We start from the raw sequence: 20,065 nt of genomic DNA on the forward strand, positions 1-20,065 counted from the left end.
TCTTGACCACTTGATGACAGAAAGTCCTAACACTCTGAACCGAGTTTGCGGTGCCCTTTGCTGTGTGCATTGTTCACAGTGGCACACATTCTGTCAGAGCTCACTGAGAACTGCAGACTGGCAAGAAGGCTACCATTGCTGAAGCAGAAGTGGGGTGGGTATACAAAAAACCTCAGCCCCCCCCCCCCCCGGGGCTCGGCGGTTAAGAGACTGCTCTTCCAGTGGTCCTGAGTTCAATTCCCAGCAACCACATGGTGGCTCACAACCATTTGTAATGAGATCTGGTGCCCTCTTTTGGCCTTCAGGGATACATATGGGCAGAACACTGTATACATAAGAACAAAATAATTATTTCTTGCCTGGCGGTGGTGGCACACGCCTTTAATCCAAAATAATTATTTCTTTAAAAAAAGCCAGGTGGTGGTGGCGCACGCCTTAAATCCCAGCACTAGGGAGGCAGAGGCAGGCGAATCTTGGTGAGTTTGAGGCCAGCCTGGTCTACAAGAGCCAGTTCCAGGACAGGCTCCAAAGCTACAGAGAAACCCTGTCTTGTAAAACTAGAAAAACCCTCAAGTCCAGAAGGAAACTGAGCTAGTGACTGCTCCACAAGGTAAATTGAATGATAACCATTTGTTGAGCATGTCCTGGGTACCAGGTGTGTCCAGTGTCTTCATTTATAACAGCCTCCAAGAAGTACATTAAGGTCAGAGGTTAGAGAGCATGGCCAAAGTCATGAAGCCCACCAGTGGCCAAACGTTTCTGTGTCTTCATGTGGCTGAGGGCCAGTCTCATGTGTATACCCAGCTAGTCTTGAACTTGCTAAGGGTGAGCTTGAACTCCTGATCCTCCTTCTTCCCCCTCTGGAGTTCTGGGGTTGCTGGCATACACCCCTAGTTTTATTTAGTGCTGAGGATTGAACCCAGGTCTTCATACATGAAGGCAAGGACTCTACCAACTGAGCTACCTCCCCAGCCCTCTGTCATCATATAGAATGTGTAGAATCGTATAGAATGTGGGCTTTTTTTTTTTTTTTTTTTTTTCAGAAGAACCCAGCAGAGTTGAGTAACTAAAGATATCAGGAGCCGGGTGGTGGTGGCGCACGCCTTTAATCCCAGCACTTGGGAGGCAGAGGCAGGCGGATGTCTGTGAGTTCGAGATCAGCCTGGTCTACAAGAGCTAGTTCCAGGACAGTCTCCAAAGCTATAGAGAAACCCTGTCTCGAAAAACAAAAGAAAGAAAAAGAAAAGGAAGGAAGGAAGGAAGGAAGGAAGGAAGGAAGGAAGGAAGGAAGGAAGGAAAGAAAGAAAGAAAGAAAGAAAGAAAGAAAGAAAGAAAGAAAGAAAGAAAGAAAGAAATCAGGTAAGGAAGGGGTGTGTCAGAACTTAGAGGCTGCCCTGCTATACCCCACTGCCACCCCTTAAAAGGTACCATTCACCAAGCACATTTTACACACATTACCTCATTTAATTCCACTCTGATGAGGCAAGGATTATTCCCATATTATAAGTGAAGGAACCGGTTCAGAGAAATTGACCTGCCCAATGTCACATCTAAAAAAAACAATGTTACCAGATAGGAACCCAGGTGGGAGTCTGACTTGTCCTAGATGGGTATGGAGAGCTGGCAGAGGGAGGGAGGGAAACCATGTTCCTCCTCCTTAAAAGGTGCTTCCACGGGCAAGGTGAGCCCAAGGCTAGGGACACAGTTGTCCCAGGTTGGCAACCTCTGCCAGTGAGGATATGCCCATGAGTCACGGGCTAAGAGCACAGAAAGTTTTGGGTGCTGATCTCACCGGAATGTTGCTGTCCCACAGTGGCTTTGGAACCCCATGGGGCATCGGGGCTATGGAACAAGGGTGGGCAGCCCAGCTGCAATGTGGCTTTCACTTCACTTACTAACTTGAAATAGGCTCTTTTTGGTTTTTTTTTTGTTTTGGTGGTTTTTTTTTTTTTTTTTTTTTTTTTTTTTTGAGATAGGGTTTCTCATTGTAATCTTGGCTGCCTGGAGCTTGCTAGCCTCAGACTCACAGACATCTGCCTGCCTCTGCCTCCCAAGTGCTGGGATTAAAGGTGTGAGCCACCACCACCCAGCTGAGATAGGGTCTTATTCTTTTTTTTTTTTTTTTTAATTATGTATACAATATTCTGTCTGTGTGTATGCCTGCAGGCCAGAAGAGGGCACCAGACCCCATTACAGAATGGTTGTGAGCCACCATGTGGTTGCTGGGAATTGAACTCAGGATCTTTGGAAGAGCAGGCAATGCTCTTAACCTCTGAGCCATCTCTCCAGCCCCGATAGGGTCTTATTCTATGGCCCAAACTGACCTGGAACTCAAGACCATTCTTCTGCCTCAGCCTCCTGAAAGCTGGAATTGTAAACACAGCACCATGCTTGACGTTACTAAAGGCCATTTATCACCAGGTAGGTAACCCGAGAGAGACAATGGACCACAGGTTCCCCTGCACTCTCCACCATCTTCGTGTGGGGCTGCCTGCCGGTATTCTCCTGCCGAGACTGGCCTGGAGGCAGGAAGCAGGTGTGGAAGCACCTTAGCTCCTACAGCCCTCAGCTAGACCCTACCAGCAGGCAAGAGCCTCCCTAGTCACAGGAGAGTAAGCCCAGAGGGACAGCAGTGGACGCTGGGACTGCATTCCACAGGGACGGCCAGCCACCAGGAGCCTTGGCATTTAGCACAGGCATCCAGGATGACTGGGGAGGTCACAGATTCCTTTCACTGCACTGCTGTCAATGAGATCCATGGCCTCACACATGCTAGGCACATCCTCCACCATTGAGTCATATGCCCAGTACGTGAGTGTCTTCTAATGGTTAGCACAGAAAGGATGCTGGCCATGCTAACTAGAAGCTTGCATTCCAAATACCCCAGAGAAGCCTGCATGTTATCTCTGAGCTGGTGTTGGGGCACATGGTTCCATCCAGCCTCCCTCTGAAGTGCATAGGGAAGGGTAGGCTAGACCTGAATCCTGGCTCCCTGACTTCTGCTAACCCTAAAGCATTGTTTTTACCCTTAACTGTAGGAGAGATGAGTGTGGAGGTCACTGTGTCTCCATGGAGGTGGCCTCCAGACCCAGAACCTGGAAAGCTGATAGGATGTTCACAGTCTCACCACAGCCGCTCACACCAGAAGTCTCTGCCTGGCCAGGGGAGCAAGGCCTGCTCACCCCATCCAATGGCTACCCAGCTTTCCCAGAAAGGGAAGGCAGTTCTGGCCAGGCTTCAGAAATTCCTGACCTGTGGGCCCTTAGCAGGCAGGGTCCAGAGAACAATGTCAGGACCATGTCCTCATTGGACAGGATGCCAGCAGCAAGCAGGACTTCCAGGCATTCTGCTGTGGTTCCTCACCAATGCCTGGAACACCAGCTACAAGCCTAATCCTGAGCCCCAGTCCCAGGAGCCAGGAGCTGAAGGCCAGAGTCTATGGGCACACAAGAAGCCTGAACTGATCGTTGTTCCAAGAAGTGTCACTTCCTGGCAGGTCACTCACTCCACAGTGCAGGAAGAATCAGGTCTGGGTTCAAATCCTTCCATTGTACCTAAAAGTTGCACGGGCTTACACAACTCAGTTTACCATTAGCTGATCAGAGACAGGCAGTGGTGGCGCATGCCTTTAATCCCAGCACCTGGGAGGCAGAGGCAGGTGGATCTCTGTGAGTTTGAGGCCAGCCTGGTCTACAGAGCAAGTTCCAGGACAGGCTCCAAAGCTATAGAGAAAGCCTGTCTCGAAAAACAAAAAACAAACAAACAAAAAACAAAGCAAACAAATAAAAAGCCCAAAACCCAAAAATATTAGCTGATAAGTTTTTGCCTCAGAGAAATGGGGGTAATGATGATCGCCCGCATTCCCTGATCAATATGGCCAGTATCATCTATCATCTTACCCAGTCCTCACAATAACCTTTAATTCAGGAACTATTGTCATTGCCATTTTACACATAAGGTAAACTGAGGCTCCCAGAGGGTAGCATGACTCAAGTGTCAGAGCTGGGATTAGAACTCACAGGTGTCAGGTTCCAAGTCTGTGTCTTACTGGCCACCCAGATTGCTTTCCCTCTGGGGCAGGTTTTCACCATGCTGTCCCCCAAATGCACCCCTGTAAATTGGGCCTCACAGCAGAGTTGATTGAGGTCCTGGGAAGGATTAGGGGGTGGAGTAGGTTTAAACACGCAACATTCAATAAGATTTCAAATGTTAGGGAGGGTTGAACAGAGAGGGCTCAGAGGTTAAGAGCACTGACTCCTCTTCCAGAGGACCCAGGTTCAGTTCCCAAACACCCACATGGCAGCTTACAACTCCAGTTCCAGGGGATCTGACACCTTCATACCAATGCACATAAAATAGTTAAATTTATTTTTTTTACAAAAAAGAAGTGTTAGGTAAACTTTCCCCTCCCCGGTTCTCCCTGCTCTAACCTGCTTCACACCTAGACCAGGTTGATGGCTTCCATTGGACCTGTGTCCTCCCTGATCTCTGACACTGCCCCCTCCTGCTCTACTCGCAGCCCTGGAGCGCCAGAGGTGACCTCACCTTTGGAGAATGCTCAGTGGAACTCTGAGTCCTCAACTTGCCATGCCTCCTGCCAACTCTGACTGCCTCTCTTGGCACCCAGAGGGAACTCCTCTCAGGAGCCAGGACACCACCGCTTCACAGCTGCTGTTACTGCCTGGGGGTGTGCCAGGGCTCTACCTGCTGCCAGCCCACCCGGTGAACCCCGGCAAGTGAATGTCTCCCCTGACCCACTGCCTTCCTTGGCCTCCTGTGGGTCCCTCAGTGCCCACACCTCTAAGCCTCCCCTGTGCATCTTACCACACCCACCTGAGCTCAAGGCTTTGTCCCTACTTCCTACAGGAGGAGATCTTCACCCAGGGAGGTGGGTGGCTTGTGAGCAAACTAGAAAACATACTCCCTCTGAGCAGTGATGGTCCAACACTTTAATCCTAGCACTCCGGAGGTAGAGGAAGGTGGATCTCTGTGAGTTCGAGGCCAGCCTGGATTACAGAGTGAGTTCCAGGACAGCCATGGCTACACAGAGAAACTCATATCTAGAAAAACTGGAAAAAGAAACAAAGCAAGAAAGAAAACAGATCCCAGGAGGAATGGGAGCAGAGGGGGGCCCTACCCAAGAAGGCAGAGTCGATTGCTTCTGAGGTCTCTGTCTTTGGTCTGTATATGACAGCTTTCTTTCTATGCCCTCAGATGGATTTTTTTCCTGTGCACACACACACCTCAACTGCTTCCTTGTATATCCATTTTTTTTCTATTTTGTGTTTTATTTGTTTTGGGTGGTTTTGTTTTGTTTGGACTTTTGAAACAGAGTCTGACTTTGTGATTGTCCTGGACTTGCTTTGTAGCAGGTCAGCAGGTCTTGAACTCACAGAGATCCTCTGTGTGTGTGTGTGTGTGTGTGTGTGTGTGTGTGTGTGAGAGAGAGAGAGAGAGAGAGAGAGAGAGAGAGAGAGAGAGAGAGAGAACATATGGCTACATGGACCTATGCATGCATGAAGGCCGGAAGAGGACATCAGCAATTCTCCTCTATCATCTTCCACTTATTCCTTCGAGGCAGAGTCTCTCAAGGTGGGGCTTCCGTTCCCTGAGCAAGGCTGGAAATCAGCAAGCCTTAGGGACTGATCTTCCTGACTCTGCCCCACCCAAAGTTAAGGTTCCAGGCATGTGATAAACATTCATCTTATTACATGAAAGCTGGGGTCAGAACTGTGGTCCTCGCGACTATGAACCACTCTTAACCACTAAGGGAACTCCAATACCCTCTTTTGGTTTTGGGGGGCAAAGTATCACTATAACCTAAGCTAGCCTCAATCTTGTAATCCTCCTGCCTCTGCCTCAGGAGTGCTGGAGTTACAGGTATGGAGCCACCTCTCCCAATTCTTGTTTTGTTTTATTCTTTTTTTTTTTTTTTTAATTTTATTCATTCATTATGTTTACACTGTTCTGCCTGCATGTATGCCTACAGGCCAGAAGAGGGCACCAGATCTCATTACAGATGGTTGTGAGCCACCATGTGGTTTCTGGAATTTAACTCAGGACTTCTGGAAAAGCAGCCAGTACTCTTAACCTCTGAGCCATCTCTCCAGCCCCTTTGTTTTATTCTTTAACACAGAGGCTCACTATGTAGCCCAGGCCTGGTGTAGAATTCATGATCCTCCTCCTGCCTCTGCCTCCTGAGTGCTGGGGTTATAGGTGAGTACCACATGTCTGCCAGACCAAATTTCTTCTTATAAAGACATTGGTTAGTACAGATTAGGGCCTCATTTTAATATAATTGCCTCTTCAAAGGGCCTCTCGATGAGTCCAGTCACATTCTGAAGTATTGAAGCCCAGGGCTTTGAGAGATGAACTTGAAGGGGACACAGCTTCGCTCCTGCCTCGTGTTACATAGTTTAACAATGCAGGGACTCTACCCAAGCCATTCTAATACTCTCTCCATGAGGCAAATTGCTCACACACACCAGGAGGTTGGTCCTATGATCAGGACCAGTTAACCTTTATACGAAAGACCTGGAGATAGCTAGGCCTTTAGGTTGTAGCCCCAGAGAATGTTCACAACTAGGAGGAGCCAGAGAAGGTCTTAAATCCAATCTTTTGACACTGACACCTGGGTCTCTTTGTCACCAATGTCACTAACCATCTCCAGTTCAAGGGCCTTACCTCAGCCCAGAGCAGGGCTCCTGCCACCCTGCAGTCACCCTCTCTGTGTCTGCCCTTCAGTAGGCCCGGGTCACATTGCTGACCTTGGCTCTCTTGTGGGATATTCAGGTATTTTTCAGTTAATTGCTTTTCCACTATAAACAAAGTTGAGACAAACACATCCGGACACAGCTTTTAGATTTTTATAGACCAGGATTTCCAGGGAAAAGGGAGCCTGTTATTGTCCTCAGAGCATGGAAGGAGAGTCTCTAACTTGAAACTGGAGGAGCAGGCCTCCACCTGCACCTCCCACCTGCCAGTTTACATTGGGGGAGGGGAGGCTGAGGGAAAGGAATGTCCTTCTCTTGGCTCACCCCACAGTCACCTTTTCTTGTCTCCTCTACCTTTGCCTTAGAACGTTCCAGGCTTTGATTCCGGTGTTCCTGGGAGCCAGAGTCCAATCGCCAGTTCCCACACTCTGGCCCAGGTTGGGGTCTGGGTGGGGAGCTGAGAAGGTGTCTTTCTTTTTTTTTTTTTTTTTTTTTTTTTTGGATTTTCGAGACAGGGTTTCTCCGTAGCTTTTTGGTTCCTGTCCTGGAACTAGCTCTTGTAGACCAGGCTGGCCTCGAACTCACAGAGATCCGCCTGCCTCTGCCTCCCGAGTGCTGGGATTAAAGGCGTGCGCCACCACCGCCCGGCGAGAAGGTGTCTTTCAAAAGTCTTGTGCTGCAAATCCTGAAGCCTTGGACTCCCCATAGCAAGGTCAGGTCCTAAGGTTCCAGCCTCATCTGGCAGGCTGCTTCCACCTGTGCCCAAAGCACCGCTAGAGTCCCCTCTGCCCAGGGTCAGGCACTGAGGGGACACAGTGATCATCAATCCAGGTGGCATATCAGTTCCCATCTCACTAGACCCCTGGGGCACTGACCTGGGCAAAGAAGTCACTAGGCTTGGACCAGGAGAGGGACTGGAAACAGGGTGGGGTGGGGGTCTATCCAATGGGTTTACCTAACAAGTGGGGGATTCCAGACCTGTGACCTGAGCTCCTGCCTCAAGCCCCAGGGTTGTTCTTCCCTTGTCAGTGAGGTTGAGGAAAAGAAACTGCTTCCAGTGAACAAGGACCAGTCCTTTCCCCTGCCATGTCCAGTGTAAAGGTTCAGCCATAGCTGTCCGTTCCATGCTGCACTGGCCTCAGCAGCCAGAACTCCACACAACCCAGCAATGACTTGAAAGTGGCCATGGATGGAGAACTGTGCCCAGTGACCACCGTGTTGGCCTGGCACTTGGCCCTGACCACTGACCACAGGGTGTCCATCCTCAGGCCCTGAGTCTCCTCCTCGGCAAAGGAAGTAGGGACTCTGCCGGGCTAGGCCCAGCCCTCCCTGCCTAGGTCTCTGTGGGCTGGAGGGACTTCCTGAACAGTGTGACCCTGAGGACTGCAGCAGCTGGGGAAGACAAGGTTCTGTGCAGTGAAGTGACCACCCCCACCCGGTCAGCGGAGCTTAGCCTTCCAGCTCCTCTCTAGAGGCTGCGTTTCCCAGAACTCAGCTGCACTAGATGATTGGTCATGACCTTCTGGGCAGAAGGCCCCCAGAGACCAACTCCTACTCACAGAGCAGGCCCTGGCTCAGTCGCAATTGGGGGTGGGCGGATTGGGTCAGCTGATGAATGACTAGGTCAGGAATGATTTCTTAAAAATCTCCAGTTGAGGGGCTGGAGAGATGGCTCAGAGGTTAAGAGTATTGCCTGCTCTTCCAAAGGTCCTGAGTTCAATTCCCAGCAACCACATGGTGGCTCATAACCATCTGTAATGGGGTCTGGTGCCCTCTTCTGGCCAGCAGGCATACACACAGACAGAATATTGTATACATAATAAATAAATAAATATTAAAAAAAAAATCTCCAGTTGGCCAGCAGTTTGCCTAAACAGGGGTTAACTGGCCCGGGGAAGACACAGAATGTCTAAAACACAAGGGTTTGAGCAGAAAGGTGAAGTAATGGGTAGAAAAGTCAAAAAGAAGACACTGAAGGGTGAATGGGGGAGAGCGGGTACAAAGATTGGAAACAGAACAGCATGGTACAAACAGGAACAGCAAGTTTGTTAGTACCTGCCTTTAATTCCTGCTTTCTGGAAGCAGAGACATACAGATGTCTTGTAGCAATGATGTCCAGACCTTTAATTCCAGCACTAGGAAGACAGAGGCAGGTGGATTGCTGAGTTCGAGGCCAGCCTGGTCTATGGAGTGAGTTCCAGGATAGCCAGGGCTTCATGGAGAAATCCTGTCTCAAAAAAAGAAAAAGGGAGAGAGGGGGACGGTAGGAGAGAGGGAGGGAGGGAAGGAGGGAGGGAGGGAGGGAGGGAGGGAGGGAGGGAGGGAGGGAGGGAGGGAGGGAGGAAAAAGAGAAAGAGAGAGAGAGAGAAAGAGAGAGAGAAGACAACTCTTAGGCCTGTACCCTGAGCTAGGGGATGTGAAGGAATTTACAGAGACAAGTGGAGGCAGCAGAGACTCAAACAGATCTGGGTTGTTTTATTATTATTATTATTATTGATTTTTATTGAGGTCTACATTTTTTTTCTGCTCCCCTTCAGATCTGGGTTTTCTTGTTTTGTTTTTGTTTTTGCTTTGTTTTGTTTTTTTGTTTTTCGGGACAGGGTTTCTCTGTAGCTTTTGGAGCCTGTCCTGGAACTAGCTCTTGTCGACCAGGCTGGCCTCGAACAGATCTGGGTTTTTTTTTTTTTTTTTTTTTTGGTTTTTCGAGACAGGGTTTCTCTGTGGCTTTGGAGCCTATCCTGGAACTAGCTCTGTAGACCAGGCTGGCCTCGAACAGATCTGGGTTTTTAACAAGTAGAGGATAACTTGAAGGGAGAAGATTCTAATATGGTGACCAGTAGGTAGCTTCCGGATGAACTTCCCCTATGATTAAAGGTTTGACCCGCCCGAAAAGGAGCAAGTTAACCACACACCTCTGATGGAGCAAGGTTCTGGGCTCAATCCAGGGTTGGACACTTCTTTGCACCCTTAGAGAAAGTCGCCCCATAGGGCCAGTTCATTCTGTGGAGCTCCGAGACCTGTTCTTAGTCCTGCCCCCGCTGCCTAGTAAGGACCATGGCTAAATGGAAGGCGGGGTGGGCGTGCCGGTGAAGTCGAAAGCCAATAGTGGCACCTTAACCTAGCCGGGAGTAAGCAGGAACGAGGTTTTTCTGCAAAGACCCAGGGATGGGCGTGGCGTGGCTTGCGGCGGGGAGCCAGGAGGGTGGGATGCCCCGCGATGCCCCGCCCTTCAGCTCAGCGCAAGCCCATATAAGGCGAGCGGCCTCACAGCGCACCTTTCCAAGGCCCCGCCTCTACCACGCCTTCTTGCTGGGAGGGGTACCGGCTCAGCACCTGCGCCAGCACACCTGAAAACCGTAACCAGCAGTGGGCGAGAGTGGGCAGGGTAGGTGCTGGGCTGCTTGAGAGCCTAGGGCGGGGGCTTTCTGCACATTCTGCACGGCGGAAATTCTGCCCGTGGCATTGAACTCGCCTCTTTATTTTGTATTTATTTTAGTCCTATGTCATAGGAACGGAAATTTTGATAGTTGTGAGCCACCATGTAGATGCTGGGAACTGAACTCTGCAAGAGCAGCCAGTCTCTTAATTGCTGAGCCGTCCCTCCAGAACCGGACTCCGTTATTTTCCACATCTCAATTCATCCTAAGGTCGAGAAGAAAGACTAAGATTTGGCCAAGTACAGCTTTTATTAGGATCTCTCCTTTTGGATAAAGAGAAGTCTCAAACTAGGAGCCTTGGACAGAAGATGGAGCTAGGGGTATTTGTGATTTAGCGTTTCTTTTTTATTGTTTTGAGAAAGGGGCACGGTGTCCCCCAGGTTGGCGTTGAGCCTGCTATGTAGGGAGAAGCTGATCCTAAATTCCTGATCCTTTCCACCTCCGACGTGCTGGTTCTCCCTCTCCTCTTCCCCCACCCTTTTCTCTCCTCTACATGCAGGAAAATGAGGAAGACAGGAAGGTAAGATGAGAAAACCCTGAGAAGGCAGGAGCACACTTGGAAGCTTGCTCCGTGCACCCCCCTCCCGCCCCCGTGGCTACAACCCATGACACCTGAGAGAACAGGGCATCTCACCCCCCCCCCCCATCTGTGGCAGGGAGGAAAGAGCACCTGGAGCCTGGCTGGGCCTCAGTGGCACACACCTGCTGCACGCAAATGCTGGTGCACCAGAGTGTGCTTCTCAGCTACCTCGAGACACCTGGTCCTTCCAGCCTTGGTTCTCACTGCCCACCTGGCCCCTGACATCCACCCCAGTACCAAAATCTGAGGAATTCTTGAAACTAAAATTCTGACTATCCGGAGTCTTCCACCTTTTCTGTCCGCCCATGGTTCCAGCCCCTGCAGGAGAAACACCAGGCTCTTCCCAGGGTACACCTGCGTTCTGTGCTATGCCGGGCCCAGGTTCTAATGCCCCTCTTTATTTATTATTGTGTGTGACAACTTGCAGGAGTCAGCTCTCTCCTTCCATCCTCCCATGGTGTAGGTCCTGAGGATCGAAGGCTTTGCAGCAGCGCCTTCACCCACTGACCACTGAGTCATCTCTCCATCCTGCCTGCTGTATCATGTATGCTTTCCTCCTGGGCTAGCCCTTCACAGTTTCCTGAATGTTACTGGCTAAATTTGTTGTTGGTTTTTCAAGACAGGCTTTCTCTGTGTAACAGCCCTGGCTGTCCTGGAACTCACTTTGTAGACCAGGCTGGCCTCAAAATTCAGAGATCCGCCTGCCTCTGCCTTCCGAGTGCTGGGATTAAAGATGTGCACTGCTACCACCCGGCCACTGGATACATTTTTTTTTAAGATTTATTTATTATGTATACAACATTCTGCCTTGATGTATGCCCACACGCCAGAGGAGGGCGCCAGATCTCAGTACAGATGGTTATGAGCCACCATGTGGTTGCTGGGAATTGAACTCAGGACCTCTGGAAGAGCAGCCAGTGCTCTTAACCTCTGAGCCATCTCTCCAGCCCCCCGGATACATTTTTTTAAGACACTAGGACTAGACACTAGAACTCCCAGGCTTACAGTGATGAGAAAGTCAGGAGGCATGGTCCAGGCCCTTGTGAAGGTTATAGGATAGTGAGTCAAACCAGAAACATAAAACAGCCAAGCAGAGCCGGGTGGTGGTGGCGCATGCCTTTAATCCCAGCACTCGGGAGGCAGAGGCAGGCGGATCTCTGGGAGTTCAAGGTCAGCCTGGTCTACACCGGGACAGGCACCAAAGCTACAGAGAAACCCTGTCTGGAAAAACCAAAAAAAAAAAAAAAAAAAAAAAAAAACCCAGCCAAGCAGGTGAAGCTCAACTGTTAGGACTCCTACCTAAGCATGCTCAAATCCCTGGTTCAGTCTCCAGCAACACACACATACACACACACAGTGGCATGAGTAGTCAACATTACAAAGTTTGTGCCGACATTCAAAAGGTAGAGGCAGGAGGATTACTAGGAGTTTGAAGTCATTCTGGGCTACATAATGGTACCAGGCTACCTAGGACTACAGACAAGAGCTGTCTCAAAACAAACACAAACCGCAGGCCGTCCCCTGCCCACAGCAGTGTAGATTCAATCAGTTTGCCCTCCTCATGGATCTCCACATCCGAGTCAGCTCGCTCCTCCTCCTGTCAGACCCGGCCCTGGACTGCTGAGCTGTGGCAGATCACCCTGTTTGGAGACAGGGATGGTCACGATGTTTTGGTAGGCCTCGCTGAGTAAAGGCAAGGGTGCTTTCGGGCTACAAGGAGGATTTTGAAATAGGCAGGCATAAGCATGTACAGTCGTGTGGGCTGCACCTGAGCAGGTGGTCAGGCCTGTGAGGAAGGAGGACTGTAGCCAAGTGGGAGGCCTCTCAGTGGGCTCCCTTTGTCTTGTCTGTTCGGGGTTTGTGACCATAATCAGGAATAAGAAACACATTGCATCACAACCTGGCACAGGCTATAGCGTTGAAATAAGTTTCGTCAGCGTGCTCCTACTGACCCGGATGCATGCTGGGATTTTCTGTTCCACCTGGTCTCTGGTGTCACCATGTGCCGTGAATCTCAGCATGATCTTCAGTGGCAATACAGACCATGACATCAACACAGCCCTCTGCCACAGCTCAGACCAGGGTCACCATTTTAGTCCTCAGCCACACGACAAGCCAACAGTCATCTCATCGATACTGCCTCTGGGGCAACACAGGCCACAGACACCAACACAGTCCAAGCTGCAGCCTGGCCCACGGACCCAGACATGGCACCCAGAGGCAGCATGGGTTATGGACATCAATATGGCCTCAGGTGACAGCACAGGCTACTCACATCTAAATAAAAATAATAATAAAAAACATTTCCAGTCTTAAGCCTGAGATTTCTATCTCTTAGTGGCTATGAAGTACTTCCTGGTTCATCAGTCTCTTATTTTAGGTTCTTGGGAAGTGGCCCTTCACCACACACCTATATTAGTTTGTAAAGTAGCCTAAAGGGTGGGGCAGGGTTGAGGGTGAGATGGGGTGGAAATTCTCCCCCACCTCTCCCTTCTCAGCCCCCATCATCAGAAGGCCCCAGGTAGGCCTGAGAGCCAAAACAGAAGATACGTCATCAGGACATTGTCCTCCTCGGCCCTCCACCCCCAGTTCAGCCATGTCTCCACTTGGCCATCAGTCTAGGGTGTAGACTACCGTTGTGTGCTACCAGCCCCTGGAGTAGAGTAGTGGGGAAGGGAAGAAAGTAATTTAAGCCCTCTCCTCGGGCCAGACTCTTGCCTCCAGTCACCTTGCCTGCCTGCAGGCCTGACAGCTGGTTCACAGGGGCTGCACACAGGGGTCAAGCTCCCTACCCTCAACCCAATCCAAGTCTCTGTCCATTTTTTTCTTCTGTCTGGAGTCTTGGGGTCAGAAGATCCCTTAGTAATGGAATCCAGCCTTCTCCTTTTATCCATAGGGAAACTGAGGCCCAGAGAGGGCAGGAAATCACCCAGCTCACATAGGCATTCAAGGGTGCAGTGGGGTCTAGGGTGTGGCAGCAGGGTTCTTGTTTGTGTGATTCTGTGTTCTTGGTCTGAGGATAAGAGGATCTGGGGGTGACCAGGGAACAGGCTTCAGGAACTAATCCACCTGGGAGAGGCTAGGCCATGTGCCCACCTGCCTAGGAAGACAGCGCCCAGAGATACCTTCTTTCCATGCTCCACAGGGGCTGCAGAACCAGCTGTGACCATGTGTCCCTTCTGGTTCTAAGCCATCCCCAGACATCACTCCCATGTAGGGGGAAGGGAGGGAGGGGCATGGGGTGAGGATGAGATGGGTTTGGGGGTGATATGGGAGCGAGGATAGAGGTGAGATGGAGGTGAGGATGTGGTCCCTTCTGACTGAAGCCAACAGGAGGAAGATAAAACCTGTGGGAACTTGTTTTCTCTCAGGAAGCAGCTGCTTCCCTGGGGCCTCAGGATTAGGATGGTGGGTGGCTTCCAGGCTTTTCTTTCTGTAGACATTAGGTAGGGCCTGAAATCCAGGCAGAGACACCTGCTTCCCCCTCACCCACAGCCCCACCCCACCCCATCCCCGCCCCTCAGCCTTCCTGGTTCCTAGGAAGACATTCTATCTTCCTTGTGTGTCTGGGACTGGGGATGAAGCTCAGGCCGCCTTTGAACTAGTGGCAATCCTCCTGTCTCAGCTTACTGAATACTGGATTTATAGATGCTTGCCACTACACCTGGCCTGGCTTTTCTTTTTTTCCCCTTTTTAAACTTTTAAACTTATTTATTGGATGTTAGATGTGTGGAGGTCAGAGAACAACTTGAAGGAGTTGGTTCTCTCCTTCCACTTTTTGGGTTTCAGGGATCAAATTCAGGTTAGTGGCAATCACCTTTACTTGCTGAGTCATCCCGCTAGCCAACCTGCCTGGCTTCCTTCCTTCCTTCCTTCCTTCCTTCCTTCCTTCCTGCCTGCCTGCCTGCCTGCCTTCTTTTCTCTGTCTCCCCCACCCCCGTTCTCTTTTTTCTTTGTAGTATTGAGTATTTGTTTGTTTTTTGAGACAGGGTTTCTCTGTCAGAGCTTTGGAACCTGTCCCAGAACACACTCTATAGACCAGGCTGGCCTCAAACTCACAGAGATCTGCCTGTCTCTGCCTCCTGAATCCTGGGACCAAAGGTATGCGCCACCACCACGTGGCTACAGTACTGAATATTAAACACCAGGCCTTGGTCGTACCAGGCAGAGGCTATAATCCCTGCCTTCCCCTGATAGGTTTAAAGCCACTGAGTGTGCACTAATTGTCTGCAGCTGCAGAGGCAATAAACACCTTGTCCAGGACCCTGTCTTGGGGGTGGGGGACTCCGATGGAGCCCTTCTGTATTGCTCAAGCTCCTCAAACATGTTGACTCAAGAGCCAGCCAGGGTCAGGCACCAAAACCACTTCTGTAGAGAGCTCTCCCAGGGAAGACAAAGAGGAATTTTGCTGTTTTTAAAACATTGGGCTGGAGAGATGGCTCAGTGGTTAAGAGCACTGTTTGTTCTTCCAGAGGTCCTGAGTTCAATTCCCATCAACCACATGGTGGCTCCAAACCATCTGTAATGAGATCTGGCGCCCTCCTCTGGGGTGTGGGTATACATGGAGGCAGAAAGTTGTATACATAATAAATATATTTAAAAAAAAAAACATTGGAAGAATCATCACAAGAAGCCCAGTGCTGGCCAGGAGCAGCAGTTTCCATATTTGGGCCAACTCCAGTTGGTGAGAATTAGATGCTCAGAGCTCTGTGGAGACAAGACGAAGCCGGACCCAGGCTCTGAGGGATCGATTGGCAGTGCCCACTCTGGGCGAGCAATAGTGTCCTGGACTCACTGGGTTCTGATTCTGGCTTCCAGATCTAACAGGCACTTCCTGTTTGGGGGACAGGGACCGGGAACAGGGAGGGAAAAGAGAAATGAGTTGGTGGAATTTGGACTAGGGCCCTGGCTGAGTCCACTGAGGGCCCCTCTGCTATGTTTCCTGGGCATCTCCAAGCCCTTTTCTGTTTTGTTTGTTTTACATATGTTTACTTACAGAGAGCTTGCACCCCAAGCCACAGCACACAGGCCAAGGTTAGAGGACAGCTCTCCTTCCACCATGTGTTCCCTGACTGGAACTCAGGATGCCAGACTTGGTGGCAAGCACCTCCACCCACTGAGCCACCTAGCCAGCCTCTCTTCTGACCAAAGAAGCAGCCTCTTCCTAAGGGACTGTTTCAGGCCATTTCAGTGGCTATAGCAAATTCCTGGAGACTGGGTGGCTTACAAAGGGGGTGTTCATGTCTCATAGTTCACAGTACTGGAAGCTGGGACTGTAAGATAAGTGTCCGAGGAGGCTCCTAGGCACGACTCTTCTCATGATGTCTACATGGTGGGAGGGAGGGGACATTCTAACACATCTTATAAAATCACTAATCCTACCACGTCCGTGACCTTTTAATCCGAATGTCCCATGCGTGAATGTTGTGGGGAGCGCAGGAATTCAACACACAATTTTTGAGAGGACACAAACATTCAGTCTGCTACAGAAGTTATCCCCACCCCTTCCCTCCCTGTTCTATTTATTTATGATGGGACTTCCCCTCCTGTCCCCTCTCCAGCTCAGGCCTGTGACCCATGGCAACAGATTCCCTTTCCCAGGGACTGGAAAACCTCAAGAGACTCAAAGATAGGAGGCGGTGGCTATGTGGGTGTCATGTCACATCCGGGAAAGACTCACAAAACACTTCTAGCCCTAAAGCTCTTACAGACATGGTTCTCAACCTTCCTGATGCTGTGACCCTTTAATACAGTTCTTCATGTTGTGGGGACCCCCAACCATAGCATTATTTTGTTGCTACTTCTTAACTGTAACTTTTCTACTGTTATGAATCATAGTGTAAATATTTTCCGGTGGTCTAGGTGACCCCAGTGAAAAGGTTGTTCAACCCACAGAGGAGTCGCGACCCACAGGTTGAGGAACTGTTGCTCATCTCTTTCAGGATCCATGTGACCCAAGGCACAGAAAGCATTTAGCCTGGGAAGACACTTCCCAGGGAAGCTGAGTGTTGACAGCAGCCCTTCCTCCTCCCTGCATCTAGCAGCCAGGCGGATGAATCCCTACCAATGCCTCCCCCTCCACCGCACTGTGCTCAATCAAAAGAGCTCATGCTGGCATGACAGTCTTTCTAGAAGAAAGAGCAGGCCAATGCACAGCCCTTCAGCTCTGTGTAGTCTTGTTAGGAAGAACCTGAGAATCCCAGGGGATCTTTTCAATGTTTGAGCCTCCAGGTACTGTATGAGGCACCAGGCAGCGAGCACATTGGCCTCATGGGGTCCCCCGAGAGGCACCTTCAGAGACCACAGACAAAGCACTTCACACAGTTCAAAAGGTTATGAACAGAGCCATGCCACACAGCTAGCTATTGTAGACCTGCTGAGTGCCAGGCATAGCAACTCTGGCGGGTTCAACACAGTCCCTCATTCCCCTTCCAAATTCTGAGAATTCTGAGCGCAGAGAAGCTGGACAAGATACCCTGAGGCTATCAGCAGGCAGGGGTTCCTGAACCCAGGAGACCTCCAGATTTTTTCTTTTTTAAATAGAGTCTCAGTCGGGCAGTGGTGGCACAGACCTTTAATCCCAGAACTCGGGAGGCAGAGGCAGGTGGATCTCTGTGAGTTCGAGGCCAGGCTGGTCTACAGAGCGAGTTTCAGGACAGGTTCTAAAGCTACAGAGAAATCCTGTCTCAAAAAACAAAACAAAACAAAACAAAAAAGCTCCAGCAGCCCACATTGGCCTCCAGTGCTGCCCTCCAAACCACAACCCTCCCACCTTGTCCCCTGGAATGCATGTGCCACCACACCTAGTCCCAGAAGCCCCTGTCTTAGCACAGCTTCCACATGGAAGACACAGGCTTTCAGTTCCTGCCCAAGAAGTGTGGCTCTGTGTAGGGGCCAGACATAAAACACTTGCAGCACCGACTGGCCTCAAACTTGTTACATCTCCAAAGATGACCTTGAATCCTTGATCCTCCTGCCTCCACCTCCCAAGTGTGTGCCATGTAGTACCGTGACTCAAATCCAGAGATTCATGAGTGCCAGGCCAGCACGCTATCAACTGAGTGGTATATATCCCAAGTCCCTGGATGCTAAGCTTCGTGGGAGACTTTGGTGCTCATGGGCATGGATACCAGAGCCTAGGAGTCTCTGGGGCCTTCGTGCCACTTCTTCTCTTCTTTGGGCATCCTCCATCTGGTTGTGGTGATGGTGGGGTGTAGCCTTGTCTCGCTGTAGCAATGTGGGGAGCTGTGCTGTGTATGTGCGATTTCTTTACCAGGTGAGGTTTGTACTCAGGGTCCCAGGCTGTGGGACACCCACACCTCTTTGTTCTCTAAGGTATCTCCTTGTCCTCAGGGGTTGTCTCAGGGCCAGCCGTAGCTGACACATGGAGCAGCCTGTGAGAGGTTTGTGGGACCTGGGAGAGAGAGGCTGACCCCAGGCTCCACAAGTCAGAAGCCGGCACGTGGCCGCAACCCAGGCAGAATCTGTGCACTTCCAACATCACCCTGTATCCACCTGGACCTCTCCCATCTCACTGTCACCTGGACACAAGGTCCAGGGCCAGCTGCTGCAAGGCCTGGGATCACTCCCTCCCTCCTCACCTATCCCGTGTCATTTTGGGCAGGGCCCCGAAGGCAGCTGTCAGTCTTTTGGAGTCTAATAACTAATTCACTCTCAAATATAAATGATTGATAATAACTGGATGTGGGGGAGTGTCCTGTTCCTTTCCTTTTTAGGACATATTCCTGGGACATAGGAAGAGAGTTGGAGGTAGGATTTTAGCCTTGTCCAGGCCACCCAGAGAAAACACGTGAATGCCTTCGACTTCTCAAGTGTTTGGCAAAGTGGGATCATAGAGGTGGCTAGACCCGGCTGCTGGAAGCTCTTCGTGATGGCACCTCTGAGTTAGTAGCCCTAGAGGAGGCAGTGGGGCTGTGCAGAGCCCAGAACTGGAAGATCAGGGCTTGGGGTCTAGCCCTGGCTTTGCCTCTACTTGGCTGCCCCGGTCTTGCACAGTTCTCTGCTCCTCCCTGGGCCTGAAGCCTGGGATAAAATATGAAGCTGTGCTGGATATAGCGGCACAGACCTTTAATCCCTGCACTTGGGAGGCAGGGACAGAAGTTCTGTGAATTCAAGGCTAACCTGGTCTACATTAGCAAGTTCTAGGACAGCCTGGACTATATAGAAAGATTCAGTCTCCAAAAAAAAAAAGTGAAGCTGTGTCCCAGCTGGTGCCCTGCAGCCTCGCCTGTCTCTCAGACACAGCGCTGAGGTCTAGCCACAGGAGTTACATCCTAATGAGGGTATTTTTCACTTCCGCATGACTCTACGCTCTGCCTACAGTCCTGAGTTCCACAAACCATTGTGCAGACAGTGCCTGGGAATCATGCTTTGCTCAGGAGAGCGCATTTCCCTCCACTTTCAGGCAGGTGGACATTGTTATTTGAGCCCCAGCGGCTACAGAGACAGCGAGATTACTTCGAGGAAGAGCTTGCTAGAATATAGTTCTGTCCAGCCCCTCTCCCCAGAATCAGGAAGGACCACACTACCCATCCTCCAGTCTTTTCCCCTCTCATCTCCTTTCCTCAGTTTGGACTTTGCTCATGATGGTCCCTGGGGTTCTGCTCCTGGTTCACCCCATAGACCATCCACTCAAGGAAGCCCTTCCCCCAACCTCCTCCTGGCAATCAGGGCTGTGCAGCCCCCTTCTCCCTTTGGTTTAGTGAGCTTCCCTTTCAGATAACCAAGGTGCTACTTTCTTTGCTCCCAGCCCAGTGCTTGGCACACCCAATAAATGGTTAAGGGATTCTCTTGACTGATAGTCCAAGGCCAGCAGGAAAGGGAAGGTCTGTGAGCTACAGACAGCAGAAGGCTGGGGTGGCCTTGACTCACCCCACCCCTGCAGCCCACCAGGCAGCCACAGACTGGCTGAGTCAGGAGTCAGAGGCCTCCAGGAATTATGATAAGGATAAGACAAAAACACTGGGGTATTTCTAGCATGCAGAGGTTAGGGGGCGGGGAGTTGGGTCAGGACAAAACTACTCTGTTAGGTTATATTACTTATTTATTTATTTTTGTCTGGATGAAACATTCACATTCATGATTCACAATTCAGAAGGTGTGAATGGGAGGCCATGGGTGGTCATCCTCCATCTGCCCCTGCACATCTGCCTAGGTCTCCAGACACAACCTTCCCCGGGCCTTTTCCTCTCCTTTCCAACACAGCTAAACCTGTCATTTGCCCCACTCTTCACTTTATTTTTCCCCTTTATTCATCTTTGAGAGGCTGGAGAGATGACTCTGGTTAATAGTCCTGGCTACTACTGCAGAGGACC

The sequence above is a fragment of the Chionomys nivalis genome, chromosome 17 (genome assembly GCF_950005125.1).
Source record: "Chionomys nivalis chromosome 17, mChiNiv1.1, whole genome shotgun sequence".
In the NCBI taxonomy this organism is placed as follows: Eukaryota; Metazoa; Chordata; class Mammalia; order Rodentia; family Cricetidae; genus Chionomys; species Chionomys nivalis.